The sequence below is a fragment of the Phacochoerus africanus genome, chromosome 15 (genome assembly GCF_016906955.1).
Source record: "Phacochoerus africanus isolate WHEZ1 chromosome 15, ROS_Pafr_v1, whole genome shotgun sequence".
NCBI classification, from domain to species: domain Eukaryota; kingdom Metazoa; phylum Chordata; class Mammalia; order Artiodactyla; family Suidae; genus Phacochoerus; species Phacochoerus africanus.
The window spans coordinates 42,537,775-42,549,952 of record NC_062558.1 but is presented as its reverse complement, the minus strand read 5'-3'; the positions used below and the strand labels follow the sequence as shown (position 1 = coordinate 42,549,952).

Sequence of the window (12,178 nt, the reverse complement as noted above, 5' to 3'; positions counted from 1 at the left end):
GCTGCTAATAGGCTGAGGGTTGGGGCAAGAGGGGGTGATTAAAAATTCAATCTCAGAGTTTCCATGTGGCTCAGGGGTGTTGTCATTGCAGCAGCTCAGGTCACTGTTGTGGCACAGGTTTGATCCCTGGGCCAGGCACTTCCACATGCCATGTCTGCAGCCAAAAAAATAAAGAATTCAATCTCATTTCAAAAAGTATTTCCCGGAGTTCCCGTAGTGGCTCAGTGGAAACAAATCAGACTAGGAACCATGTGGTTTCGGGTTCGATCCCTGGCTTTGCTCAGTGGGTTAGGGATCTGGTGTTGTCGTGAGCTGTAGTGTAGGTCGCAGACGCGCCTGGGATCTGGTGTTGCTGTGGCTGTGGTGTAGGCTGGCCAAAACAGCTCCGATTAGACCCCTACCTAGCCTGGGAATCTCCATATGCTGCGGCTGTGGCCCTAAAAGAACAAAAGTCCAAAAAAAAAAGTATCTCCCAAGGACTTCCCACATACCGTATCGCCAATGTCCAGAAGTCTTTACAGGAACCCACTAAGTGCGAGGCCCAGTGCTAAGCCCTTTGCCTGGATTATCTCATTTAATTCTCATTGCACAACTCAGGGCAGACAGATCCTGCCACCACTCTTATTTACAAATGGGGAAACTGAAGCTGAGATGAGCTGACCTGAGATCAAGGTCATCAAGGGGCTCAGGATTCGAACGAGGTCTGCCTGACTCCAAGCTGAATCCTTATTCTGTGGACTCCAATGAAGAGCAAAATGCCAGGGCCACTGGAGGCAGGATGCATTCACAAGGCAGGGAAGGAGGCTATGAATTAGGGAATGGAGGAGGGTGAGCACACATCCTCTCTCCGGGCCTCAGTTTTCTCAGTTGTAAAATGGGACGATTTGCCCCGCCTCGCATATTTCCCATGAGTCTGCATGATCCCCAGAAGAGTGACAGACCCCCACCCCCACCCCCCTCAAGACAATCTCAGCGGTTGGAAGCGGGACTGGGCAGAAGCCCAGCTGGGCCTCAGCAAGTGAAACCTACCTGTCCCTTTAGACGGTGGAAACGACACAAAAAACTTTTGGAAGGAGGAATTTTGGGGCACTGCTGGCTTCCAAGCCCCCTGGAAAATGTGAGCTGCCAGAGCTGAGAGAGGGCTGAGAATACGGAGCCAACAGGATGCTTGGATCGGGGGCCAGCCCTGGCGGGGCAGTGGGGAGGCCCCCGGCCCCAGCCTGACGAATCCCCTCACCCAGGCCCCACCAGAAATCATTGATGGGGAGATGACGGCCCAGCCAGGCTCAGGGAGGCTGCCATGCCCTTCCGCAGAGCCCCGTTTTTTATTTCCTTCATGTCTGAGGTTTTTCACAGGAGGAGAGGGAAACAAAAAGAAGGGCCCTTTAAGCCAGTCAAGCCCCGCTGCCCCTAGGAGAAGAGAGGCCAGTGATCCAGGGTCTCTACCAGCCCCTGCTGAGTTCTCAGGCCAAGCCAGGAAATGGAGGGAAAGCTTGGGGTGAAGCTCTGATCCTGGCACTGTCCACACCTGGCATTTCTAGCCTCTTGTGTCTCAGGACTTCCACTCTCTGCTGTCCCCACCCTCTGCCACCGGAACCAGCCTCTCATGCTCAGGCTGCATTTGGTTTTCAGCCCCAACTCTGTGCCATTCAGGATCTCACATAAGCCCCCCAACACCCCTACAGGGAAAGCCCTTTTATCATCCCCAGTTTACAGTGGAGGAAACTGAGGCTCAGAGAAATTGTGTTCTTTCCGAGGTCTCACAGCAGGCGAGGGCAGAAGTGGATTTCAAAACAGGTCCATGAGCTGGCAGAGTCCCGCTTCTACCCATCTGGGGGCTGTTCCTTTCTTACTCAAGGAACGCCCTTTTTCTCCCCACCCTAAATCCCTGACAGTTGAAAAGGCCCCCTGTGAGTCACATCTGTTGTAAAAGAGGCTGAAAATTGCCCACACTCCCTGAAGACCCGTTTTTGACGTCAGTCAGCTCCATCCCCTGGTGATGCGGGGGCCAGTGGACCCTTCAGTGCCCAGCCCAGTTCATTTGGCTCCAGCAGGCAGTGGCCAAGTCCCTCTCCCCCAAGTAAACACATTCCAGGCTGAGCACAGGTGCCATCCTAAGCCATCTCTCTTTAACTCTGAAGGAAAACACCTTGTTTCTCCCAAGCGCCATGCCTGCATCTGTCAGCAAGGGCTGGGTGTGCTCAGAGAGAGGACCGATGCAAGAAATCTTCTCCTCTCTGAGCTGGTTTCTGGACCAGACAACCCAGGAGGTAAAGCCACAAACCGACATACCCTCTGCCAGGCTAGAATCTCCAACTCAATTAGCTTGGGGTTGTCTGGGATCCTTGACCATCCAAATCTTCGAGTTTAAGCTCTGAGTTTGGAGGAGACAAGGTCTGGGGACAACAAGATGCTATTTTGGTGAAATGGGGACATACGGGACCACCCAGAACATTGGATGGGATCTTCGAGGCCCGGCAGAACATGTGGCTCCCTCCGGCTGCTCCCTGCTTCCATCCACTGCACCAGACACTCCTCGCTCATCAAGCCTCCAAAATCTCTGCTCACTCTGCTCTCCCAGACAGAAATATCTTTTATTTCTGGCCAACTTATCATCCAGGCACTCAAAGCCAACTCATCCTTGGAACCAGCTCAAATACATGCTCTTTTCTCCAGGCACTGCTTCCTGACTTCCCCAGTCAAAGCTACCCATCTCTTTGCTCCTGGGCTACTCTGCACACTGAATGCACCAGGCGGGCACTGATGTGAGTCTTTAACAATAAGCGCTCAGTCGAAACGGCCCAGGTGAACCCGTTTGAGACTTTCAACCTCCAGAAATATAAGATCATAAATGTGTATTGTTTTAAAGCCACAGAGCTTGCAGCGATTGTTAGAGAGGCAACAGGCTCATACACTGACTCACAGGGCTCTTAGTCCATCCCAGACTCAGGAATTCACAGATTCCAACAAATTCTGATAACGAGGGATAGGCCTATCTTGAATGCCCTCAGTCCCTGATCACCACCCCAGATCATTAGTTGAGCACTGCCACAGCTCTGAGTCAAGAGGAAATCGAGGCTTAAAGAGGTCATGTGACCTGCCTGAGCTCACTCAGGTGACTGGTTCCCAAGACCAGAACCAGATCTGCTTGATGGCACCCTACCAGCCCTCCTGTCCCTCTGATCCCTGATCCACAGAAGGAAAAACTGAGCGTGCTAGCCACTGTTTCTTGCGCCAATCACCCTACCCACCCACCTCCTTGCACAAGAGCTGCCCTCAGCAGGAGCACAAGGCTAAGATCAGAGGACCCAAGACCCCAAGAAAGCAGAACCGATTCCAGCATTCTGCCTGAAGAGCAGCTGACCCCCCTGCTGAGTCAGCTGCTGATACTTTCAAGGTTGCCACAATGTGTCAATGGGGCTGGAGCACCCTCTTCCCTGACCCCCCCCCACTCCCCCCCACCCGTCCCCCATTCTCCACCCCCACCCCCCCCTTGGAGCCCAGCACTTCTCCATGGGGCATGGCAGGAAGCAAGGAGACTGGCCAAAATGACATTTTCTACCCTGGGAGCCCAAGGTCGCAAGGCACCAGATGCCCCCATCAACTGACACATACAAAGGCAAATTTCAATTCCCACTTTCCTGAAAATAAAAATAAAAGTGACTTCATTGAGCTGACCACGTGCCGTCCTCATGTATATATTTATGTATATTAACTCACTTAACCCCCAAGAGTCTCCCTGCCTTATAGATGAGGACACTGAGGAGGCAGGAGGTGAAAGGGCCGAAACAGGATCTGAACTCTAGAGCAGGTGGCTGTGGCATCTGCGACCATGTCACACTGTCAATAATGCCAAGCAGACATCAGTGTTTCTTTCTGTGACAGCACCAGGTAGAAATAACATGGCCTCTGGGTTCCAACCAGCAGGTCAAGAAATTCTACTATTTCTCGGAGTTCCCGTCGTGGCGCAGTGGTTAATGAATCTGACTAGGAACCATGAGGTTGCGGGTTCAGTCCCTGCCCTTGCTCCGTGGGTTAACGATCTGGCGTTGCTGTGAGCTGTGGTGTAGGTTGCAGACACGGCTCGGATCCCGTGTTGCTGTGGATCTGGTGTAGGCCGGTGGCTACAGCTCCGATTAGACCCCTAGCCTGGGAACCTCCATATGCCACGGGAACGGCCCAAGAAATAGCAAAAAAGACAAAAAAAAAAAATTCTACCATTTCTCAATTAAGCTTATGCAAAAATCTACAGGTTCCAAAAGAGAAGTAAATTAACCGCTATTTTGCCTTAAAACAGCATCAGCACAAGGTCACTGCCAACCCACAGGACCCCTTCCCTGCATTCAGGCTCAAGCCTAGGGCCTCACCCTCAGCCAGTCCTGAGTCCTGGCCTGGGAACCAAAAGCTCTGGATCCTAATCCTACCAAGTGACCTTGGAAATGTCACTTAAACAATCAGAGCCTCGCTTTCCACAGATCTAACACGTGGGCAAATGTAACTACCCCCATGACCCCTCCAAAGTCCCATGAGGGCAGGAATCCTGTCTTTTTCACCATCCTGCCTTGTGGAGTTCCAGGCACAGAAAAGGTGCTAATGAATGCTTGTTGAGTGACTGAATAAAAGTCTAAGTGACAGGTTTGCCTCCCTTCCCCTAAAGGCCTTCAGAAGAGGGACTGGGCCTGATCCATCTTAAGTTCTCACCTGGGTACAGCTTTCACTCTTCATGGGTTTATTCACATAGGAAACTGTCTCTAGGCACCCACCCTGTTCCCGGCACAGTCAAGGCCTCAGCATCATCCAGGATGCACAGATGGCTTCAGTCCATCCTCACACGCCATCTCCTCTTTTTTCTGGCCGGTGACTGTAACACCTAATCACACTGGGCTTCCTGAGCCCAAGACAACCACCCAGCTGCCTTCTGATCAGCAAATTTGGCCCATTCTGGGGTCTTAGACAATAATTCCTTCACATCCATTTCCTTATACCCCACGCTGAGGGAATACAGCCCAAGGAAATCCCCTACCCTAATCCCATACGTGGTCTTGCAAGTACACTCGTGCATGTATGCACCTGCGTGTGTGTGTGCACACACACACACACACTCTTGCACACATGTGCTCCAATGTGCAATGGGACCTTAGGACAGGAGTTGGATTTTCTGAGTTGAAATCCCAGTTCTTTTTCTTAAGAGCTGTGTGACCTTGGGAGAGTCCCTTTACCTCTCTGAGCCTCATTTTCTTCATCTATAAAATGGAAATGCTAACCATGAAGCCTTTCCATGTAGGGTTGTAGGGGGATTCAGTGAGATAATGGTTATGAAAACCTTTGGCTCAGCAAGCGTGCTTAGCTCTATACCATTATTATAGTTCCTTTTTCCAGGAGGGAACGAGAACAGCAGTTGCCTAAGTTCCAGGAAAATCTATGTTTAGGGCCTGGAATGTGGAGATTTACTCAGTGTATTTGATGAGGATTATCTGGAGGATAGGAAAGTATTTGTGGGCCCCACGTTATCCTGTTAATTTTAAGATCGACTAGTGAAAATTTAGAATTTAGAATCAGGACTGGAAGAGACCCAAGCAGTCACGTATTTGTGGCAGAGACAGCTAGCTGTCCACAAAAATTTGTCCTCCCTTCCACAGTACACAGCTGTAGGTGAGACTGAGTCACCCTTGCCAAGAACTACATTTCACAGCCTCCTTTGCAATTGGATTGGCCACATGCCTAGTTCTCATGTGTGGCAGAAAGCAGTTAAGAAGCAAACATGCCCCCTCCATCCTTTCTTTCACCAGTGATGATGTCCAAGGGATGGTAGGGACATGAGATGGGTCCCTGAATCACCACCCCCCACACAGAAATACCTGCCTTATAATAAACTTCTGTTTTGTTTGAGCCGTGATACTTGTTTGGGTCTATTTGTTACTTCCCTGACTAATACAACATTCAATCTCCTTATTTACAAATGAGAAGATTATGGCTAGAGAGTGAAAATACATTGCCTAAGGTCACACAACAAACTCAGCAATGGTTAAGAACTTTGTTGTCTTAACAATTTGGAGTAGATTTGCAGTTTTCAGGAGGATTCCTAGAGGCCTTCAGCAGTGACAGTGAGGCTCAGTGAGCTGCTGTATAGAGTCTTCCACTTCTGCTTCAACTAGAATAACACCACTTTATCTGTCTTCAAATTGCAGTTCTTTATATGTTTTTTTTCTTTTTTTCTCTTTTCTGTCTTTTTTTTTTTTGCTTTTTAGGGCCACACCTGCAGCATGTGGAAATTCCCAGGCCAGGGGTCAAATTGGAGCTACAGCTGCAGGCCACAGCCACAGTCATGGCAACATGGGATCTGAGCCACATCTGCAACCAAACCACAACTCACGGCAATGTCAGATCCCCAACCCACTGAGCAAGGCCAGGGATTGAACCCACCCCCTCATGGATACTAGCTGGATTCATTTCTACTGCACCACAACAGGAATACACTCCATATATCTTCATTGGATGAAAGGGTTCTGTGACTTAAAATAATGTCAAAGGCCACACACTGGGTGATTGCTAAGGGATCTGACTTTCTGTGGTATAAGACCAAGTTTCGCTTCTTCTCCACCATTGCCTCTTGGCCTCAACTGCTGACACAGGACATGTAGACTCACAGAAGTGCATAGATATTTGCTTAGAAAGGAAAAAAATAAGCCTCCGTGAGCAGCAAAGAACCCAGAAACCTGGATAAAGGACAAAAAGGAAAGATATTCAAGTATTCCATCTCAGTGATTCTCAAGTTTTAAGGTATATCAAAATCATCAGGGGTGCTGGTTCAGAATGCAGACACCCACACCTCATCCTCAGAGATGACTCAAAAAACCTCATCCTCTGACTCAAAAAACCAAGGCTGGAGTTCCTGTTGTGGCTCAGCAGGTTAAGAACCTGACTAGTGTCCATGAGGATGCAGATTTGATCCCTGGCCTTGCTCAGTGGGTTAAGGATCAGGAATTGCTGCAAGCTGCAGCATAGTTCACAGATGCGGCACGGATCTGGCATTGCTGGGGCTGGGGCATAGGCTGGCAGCTGCAGCTCCAATTCAATCCCTCACCCAGGAACTCCCATGCGCCCCAAGTGTGGCCCTTAAAAGCAAAACAAAAACAAACCAAAGCTTTAGGAAATGTTCATAATTATTCTAATGCTAGTGGTCCCAAGATTGCCCTTTGAGAAGCCTTGAGTCTGATTCACAGCCTGGAAACTCACAATGGTAACTGCGCCTGTGTAGCATAGCTCTGAGAGCATGAAATGGGCTTTTGGTTTTCTTATACACTGGCTGGAACCTGAGCAGTATTAATTTACTGGTAAAGAAATCAATCATAATTTCTCTTTGGCTCAGATGGGTGACAGGTATAGTCAGCATGGTGATATAGAAATGATAATAAAATAATAGCTAATGTTTATAGCATCTTCTGACACAACAAGCTCTCTGCAAAGTGTCCAACATGTATCATCTCATTTAATCTTTATAATAATCCTATGAGGTAGTTACTGTTCCTCTTCCCATTTTACCAATGAAGAAACTGGGGCATAAAAGTAAGCTGTGTAGACACTCAGCTGGTGGTTAAAATTCACCCAGCAGAGCCCAATCCAATAGCCACAATGCTCTACTACCTCTTGTGGAGGTCTAACACCAGAAACCCTCTTCAGACTTCAATTTCCTAATCTATAAAATGGGCATGTTAAGAATATCTTTATCATACAGCTGTGGTGAGGAGTCAAGAGAGTCATGGCAATAAAGTGGTTTGTAAACTGAGAAGAGTTATTAAGGAAACACCTAAGAAGTGAGACTTTAGTCTCACTCCCCGGTCCCATTTTATGGGTGGGGAAACCGAGGCCTGGTTACTTTATTTACTCAGTGAACCTTTCCTGAACACCTACTGTAAGCGAGGTCTTGTGCAAAAAGAGAAAAATAGCCCACATCTGGCTTCAAGGAGCCTCCAGGCCAGCAGGAGAGGCAGTCAAGATGATTGACGATTACTACACAGTGTAATATGTACTATGATGGGTGGAGTACATGTACTGGGAGAGTCTAGTGGGCAGGCCTTGACCCAGTTGGGGAGAGAGCACTTTTCAGAAGGTGTCAAATCAATGAGGGGAGTGACCTGCCCAAAGTCAAATCTATTATTCCCTGACGTTTTGGAGGAGTCCAGAGAAGGTCCCTGTGTGCCAGCGGATAACTCTTCCCATGGGCTTCTCAATGCCTGACCCACCACTTGGGCATCAATGGTTCAAGTTAAACCTTAAGAAAATGCCAAGCTGCCCTCCTCCCGCCAGTGGCCTCCTGGATTGACCAAACACATTCATCTCAGCAACAGAGGTGTTTAAAGGAGACTGTCCTTTGAGCAAGTTTGAAGAAATCAGGAGAGATAGTAAAAACCATGGAGGAGACTGGTCTTGAAAAACAGGCTGGGGATGCCGAAGGGGCCAGGCTCTTGAATGGAAGGAGAAGACAGACCCAAGGCTTGGCCGCTCTGCTGGCTCCCTGAACCACATAGTCTGAGTGATCAGACTGTCATCAAGTAGCAGTTACTTGAGTATAACGACGTGTTGTTTGCTTGTCATTTTACCATCGCTGGCCTGAATGGCTTACCCATTTAAAATGTGCTAGTCTGAAAGCAGAATGGGGAGTGGAATATTTCTGACAGATAGCCCTGGCTAAGGGTTCATATCCTTCATATGCAAAGAACTCTTAAATCTCAATAAGATAAAGACAGACATGCCAGCAAGGGGGGGAAAAATGGCAATAGACTTGAACAGGACAGTCCTAAAAGTGAACAGTAAGATTCTAGAGAATAATCAGCATGCATAAAGAAACATCAAGTCAAATAGCCAGATGTTATCCTCACCTTTCCCCATCAGGGAGGTTGTAGGAGATGGGGAACAATGGGGATGTAGGGGGTTGGGGAAGCCATGCGAGACTATCACACCCCAATATCATGCCAGGGGAGTGCAAGCCAGCACAATCTTCCAGGGCGGTGTGGACAAAAGCTTCGGAAGCCTTAAAAATAGGCAAAACTTTGAGCCAATGATTTTACCTCTGGAAAGGTATCCATAGGAAAGCACGTAAAGATGATACAACAGAAGCAGACATTGCAATGCCATTTATATTAATGGAAAAAAGAAGCAGCAACCACATTGAGGAATGGTTAATAAAGTCATCATCTCTGTGCAGCCATAAAAATGTACATTGGAGGAACATGGATCGTACAGATGGAAGGTCACCATCCGTGGTTAAGGACAAGGTAGGTTACCACAGTAGATAGTGGAAAAGTGTGTGTGTGTCCACACTGAGACACTCCTATGTGTCTGGTACATTGTAGGCACTCAACAAGCTTCATAGCTAAATCAGCGTGTGAGCACGTGAATGAGTGATACAGAGAGGCACCTAGCAGTCCACCCCTGGATTAGGAACTCCGTCTTTCCTCTCTGTGGCTGAGAGGTAGGATGGCCTAGCAGCTAGGAAGGTGGGCTATGCAGACTCTCATTCATTCTGACCTCAGCCCCCAGCTTACCATCTCCACCATGCTGAGCAGGTGCCTCCCCCAATCTGAGCCTCAGTTTCTTTACCAGTAAAATGGGGACCATGAAAGTCCCTCCCTCCTCGGACTGCTGTAAACATTGACCAAGTACCAAAGGGAAACACTGAACTCACTGCTTTTATCACCACGGTGACCTCGCTGTTCTTTACAATTAGCATGCATCTCTTTGGAACTCTCAAAGTCGTAATATAGCTGTTTCCATTTGGACGAAAACTACATTTTAGCAAGAACCAAAGAGCTTCTGTCACTGCTAGGATTCCCCTTCCCAGGCCCCTCTAGCTGATATCAAACCCGAGCATGATACCTTGTGGCTGGTCTCCACCCAGATCTTCCCAAGGCTTTCGTGGCTTCAGGACACTGGAGGCTGTGCAGGAGACCTGTGTTCCCCGACTTCTTTCTTGAAATCACACTGTTCTTGGGTTGTGGCTGTTTGCCCAGAAAGCAGTTCATGCATTCATTCAAGACCCCCTCCAATCCCCCAGAGCACAGCCCCCCAGAACATCCTCATCTCTCCCAGGCTCCCAGGGAGACCCGCTCCGTGCGCTCTTTGCTCAGCAGGGCTGCCGTCCTGAATGGGCCAGAGCTCTGCCAGAGAAACAGCTGGAGGGAGGAGAGAGGGAGGGGCAGGAAACCGGGCTGACCAAGGGCGGGGGCGGCCAGCTGCGTGGAGTGGGGACCGACAGGGGAGGCTGCTGGGGCTTGTGGCTGGTGGCTGGTGGCGCAGCCTGCTGGGGAGGACCGGCCCCTCTGGGAGCTGGGAGCCGTGCCCACCATCTGAGCACAAACCAGGAGCACATGCAGGCCTCTCCACGGCTGTGGGAACCACTTCTGCTCCTTGCCAGGGCCTCTGGAGCTCCAGCCAGACTATGCACAGACGAGACTGGCTGCCGGATATCCCTGGGTCACCTCCTAACCCCAGCGTTTGTGCATGCTGTTCCTTCCACCTGGGTGCCCTTCCTGTTTCCTGCCCCTAGTTGTGGCCTGATAACCCCCTACTTCCTTTTTTTCCTCTTTATTATTATTATTATTATTATTTTGTAAATTAAAATAGCAACGAGGTGGGTTTTTTTAAAGCATCAAATGAAAAAATTAAAATGTTCTATAGAGTTTGATTTTAGTAAATGTTACAGGGAAGCAAAAACCTTAGACACAATGACAAATACATTTATGTACCATTTCTAGAGTGATAACAAACTGCAACAAACCTTTAACCACTTTCAGACCTTGCGTTAAGTATTAATTCTATTTTCATCTCAGACCCAGCTTCCCAGAGGTAAATATCATTAACAGTTTGGAATGAACACACACATACATTTTAAAGATAAAAGTAAAATGACTCAGTCCTACTTTGGGTACCATATTGTAACTTGCTTTTTCATTCAATGATTGTATGTCTATGTAATACATATTTATACATACATATGTGTGAATATATACACACCTTACTTTGTTTTAATAGTCACTAATTATTTCATTGACCTGATGAATGTTTATTTAATCACTATTTTAGGGTGGATGATTAGGTTATTTTCAACTTTTGGACAATAGTATACACACCATTGCACACTTATCCAATTACTTTCTTATACAAAAATGCCTATGAACATGTTTATTATTCAGAGTCACCGACTCCCTCCTCGGCTTGGGGTCACCTCCCAGGGAAGACTTTCCTGCCCCTTGGGGACTGCTCTGGGCTCCCCCGTCACAGCCCTGATGCCCAGCTTGTTAGGGTGTCTCTGTCCCTTGCATTGGGAACCTCTTGGGGGAGGGACTGTGTTTTGCCCCCACGGCTAAGCATGTGCCTGGCTTATAGTCACGGATCAACACCACCTTCATCTCTGAAGAATCAAAATAGCTGACAGCCAGGCAGTGTGCTAGGCGCTTGGTATTAATCCTCATGAAGGAAGGAAGGAATTAGGTGCTATTTCTGCCCCTATTATTCAACTTTGAGAAAATTGGGACACGGAAAAGTGAAGTCACTTTTCTAAAGTCATACCATTGGTAGGTGGGAAAGCTGGGATTTCAACCGGGCCATCTGGCTCCAGAGCCCCACCCTTAGCCTCCAGACTAAAGAACTAACAGAAATGCCCACTGTGTGCATTGCTCCATGCCAGGTGCTTTCTGTGGAGTACATCTCGAACCTCCAACAATGCCAGAGGAGGTGGCATTTGCCCATTTTACTGATGAGGATTCTGAGGCCATGGAGGGAAAGTCATTTTGCCCAGGGCGCCCAGATCATACCAGTAGTGGCATAGTAGAACCAAGGTCTGTCTGATTCCAAAGCCAAGGCTGCAGAAAATAACTGTGTAGAAAGGAAAAGAGAGGGGTGGTGGGGTGGAGGGAGAGCAGGGGGAAAGGTAACAGAGAGAGAAAAAGGGAGGGGGATAGAAAAGAAAGAAGAAGGGGGAGTGGAAGGGAGGGAGGGAGGGAGGAGTGAAAAAGAGGGGTGAGAGAGAGAGGGAGGGAGGGACACCTGCTCTTCTTGGGCCTCCAAAATCTTGGGCAGGTGGGGAAACATGTCCTTCAGCATCTGACCAGCCCGAGAAGCTCACCTTCTCTCCCCACCATCCTCGATCTTTCGTTAAGTGAGATTTACACTTAGAAAC

General features: G+C 48.5%; 1 protein-coding gene across 2 annotated transcripts in view; it reads right to left on the bottom strand.

Moving 5' to 3' along the window:
• The window catches only part of CMKLR1 (chemerin chemokine-like receptor 1), a 42,272-nt gene extending 32,081 nt beyond the window's left edge, over nucleotides 1-10,191 (bottom strand). Inside the window, exon 1 of one of the 2 annotated variants that reach the window (XM_047760778.1) lies at nucleotides 9,877-10,191. The gene's annotated coding sequence lies outside the window, so the exon portion shown is untranslated. The remainder of the gene's footprint in view (nucleotides 1-9,876) is intronic. The other variant, XM_047760777.1, reaches the window with a different exon arrangement.
• Between the last annotated feature and the right edge of the window lie 1,987 nt (nucleotides 10,192-12,178).